Source organism: Pongo pygmaeus, chromosome 13 (assembly GCF_028885625.2).
Source record: "Pongo pygmaeus isolate AG05252 chromosome 13, NHGRI_mPonPyg2-v2.0_pri, whole genome shotgun sequence".
Taxonomy (NCBI): domain Eukaryota; kingdom Metazoa; phylum Chordata; class Mammalia; order Primates; family Hominidae; genus Pongo; species Pongo pygmaeus.
In genome coordinates, this window is record NC_072386.2 from 119077763 (window position 1) to 119080750 (window position 2988).

Genomic DNA, 2988 nt, shown 5'->3' on the forward strand with positions numbered 1-2988 from the left:
AGAACAACTGCGAAACGAGTTAGCGAGCGCATTCGGCCGGCCTCTTCTTTCACCCCCGTCTTCCTGCGGCTTGGGCTGAGGGCGGACCACATTCGGCCCCGCCGCTGCGTGCCGGCTTCGTTCCGGCCGAAATTTGAAAGGAGGAAAAACGACGCGTTCGACTGGAGGACCCTGCTGGCCGGGACTGGTCACCCGCAGAGGAGAAGGAAGAAGGACGAGGCTGCGGATGGCGGCGCTGGTGGCAGGGACCGGCGTCTCTGTGCGCGCGGGCCAGGACCGCGATCCTCGCGCTGGGGCCAGCCAGCCGCCGCCCCGAGAGGTCTCGCCCGCGCTGAGCTCTGTCCCTGCGGCCCCCGCCCCTGTTGCGCCCGGAGCTCAGCCACAGATGTCCAGCCACAATTCTCGGTTGGCCGCAGACTCGTACAAGAATTGCGTTTGGACAATCAGTGGCGAAGCCCCTGAGTTCAGGGCCCTGGTCTCCTGCGGGGTTCTCCTTCGCTCCTAAAAAGCGCCAGTCCAGGACAGCTCGGAGCTGCGCGTCGGACCACCTAGCAGGCGCTCAGCAGCGGCTGCCCATCGGGCGGTAAGGTGGACTAGCAAGCACGCGGATCCTGACCCTGTGCGGGGATCCCCATCGCCCCTGGCGTGGCTCCTTCGATCGCGGCCCGGAGTACTCAGAGTGGCCCGCGTTGGGTCTCAGCGCCGCCCCAGGTTGAGGGGGAATCTCCTCTGTCTGGCCTGGGGAACCCCGACTCCTCTCCCTGCCCCCAGCCTGGGATCTCCGGGAATCCGGAAGGCAGGAGCCCCAGGCCGGGTCGCGTTTCCGAGCCCGGGGTCCGGGCTACTGGATTCGTGGGTCCCCCGCCCCCGCCCAGCCCCGCGCACGCACCGGCTCGGGCGCTCTCCGCTTTCCTGTGGCTGAGTCGCGGCCGGGGCGCCTGCGGTGGCGGTGGCGGCGGTGGCCCGGGCGGCGGGGAGTGCTGGAATGCGCCGCCGGGTCACCTGCAGCGCCCGGGGAGCCGGACTGGGAGCCGGCGGGCTGCCGAGGCGTAGGGCTGAACCCGAGCGGGCGCCTCTGGCGGCTCGGGGCCGGGGCGGGCTTTTAGTGGGCCGCTCCAACAATACGGGCCTGGCGCGGAGAAAGGGGCTCGGCTGCAATTGGTACTGGATTTGAATAACGCCACGGGGCCATCAATGGTCATTGTGTCGGCGGGTAATGAATCTCCGCTGTCTCTCGGGCTGGCCAGGCAGCTGCAACCTGCGCTCAGGCAGCTCTTAAAGACATAGCGTGCCCCTCCCCGGGGGCCGCCTCCCCCTCTGCACCGGCCGGACCCCTCGTCCTCCCACCCGCACTCGGCGCCCTCAACTCCCGATGCCCCGCCTGCTCCCTCGGCCTGACCCCTTTGCCCATCGCCCCCTCCCTTCTCCTGGGCCAGGCACCAGCATCCCGGCCCTGCTCTCCCGTGGACCTGACTCAGGCCCCGGCCTTGGCTGAGCTCTCCAAGAGCACCCAGGGCACCCCAGAGTCTTTTACGGCACACCCCCTTTCTCCCAGCTGCATGGAAACCAAAGGCCTCTGGAGCCCCCTCCCTAGGTCCCTGCCCAGGGGCTTCCACTGGAGGGTGAGGGGGAACAGTCTGGAAGTCAGAGGATCACCCCCTGAGAAGACCACGCTGAAGGATAAAGGAGAAGGGGGTAGTCCCCACCCCTGGGCTGAGGATGCCATCCCTGGAGACCACACCCCACCTGGGAGCTGGAGCCTGCCCCCTCCCCCCACCAAGGACCAGAGCTTGATTCCCAGGCTCCAGCAGGCTCCTGGGTACCTCGGGGCTAGCAGCAGGGGTGGGGGGAGGGGAGCAGGTGGGTGTGAGAGGGGCGTGGAATCTGTGAATGCTTGTCTTGTCATTGTCTCTTCCATTGGACAGTCCACCCATCCAGGAGAGCAGGGGCTCTGTCCAAGGTCTAATGCACCCCTAGCCCCACCCCCGGCCTGGACTGGCAGAGATGGTTCTTAGTCTACTGGGTAAATACATAGCCAGCTTCTCACCCCCAAAGCTCAGCCTGTCTTTCCCAATGAACCTCACACCCTAAAGCAGGAGTGTGTGGCCATTTTTCCCATACAGCCTGCCTTCCATTCACCCCAGGGTTCTCCAAGCACCCAGAATACACCTGCCTCTGTCCTGGCACACCAAGCTGCCTTGCTTTGAAATGCTCCCCTGTCCTGACAATCTCTGGGTGGCCTTGCCACGTGCCTGGCTGAATGGTGAATATCGGTTTGTCTGAGTCTCCTCCCTAGGACAGGAAACGGGTCCTACGGATCTTTGTGCCTCCAGGGCCTAGTACAGTGCCCTCCCCCCAACCAATCATTAAATATCTGTGGGTGGTTGCACGCATGCCCGGTGACTTTAAAATGAGCCACATAGACTTCTTGGAGTTTCTTATGAAAGTTGAAAGAATATTGCTTGTGGGGAGTAATTCTTGCAGCCCGGGTTTTACAGGGAGGGAGTCCTGCTAACCAGATCCCAACTCCTGGGAATGCTCCATTTGGTAATAATAACAGCAAAGAGTGTATTGTGTGCCAAGCACTAAGCTCTTTGAATGTAGTAGCTCACTGATTCCTCACAACAACTCTGGAAAGTAAGTGCTGTTATCAGCCCCATTTTACAGATGAAGAAACTGCAGAGCCCTCCTTCCTTAGGCTCCTCCCTGGAGCTTCCAGCTGGAGAGGGAAGGGGAGCATTCTGGAGGTGACAGGGTCACCCCCTGAGAAGACCATGCTGGAGGATAAGACAGAAGGCATGCAGCCCCAATCCCCAACCTCCAGAGACCGCACCCACTAGGGATCTAGAAACCCAGAGCTTTAGGACTTACTGCATACTCTAGTTTCCCAGCCTTTATTTAGTAGGTACAGAGGGGATGGACGTAAATGCACACTTAAAACACCTTATATTAATACATTATAATCCAGTCCCAGCTCACCCCAGCCTG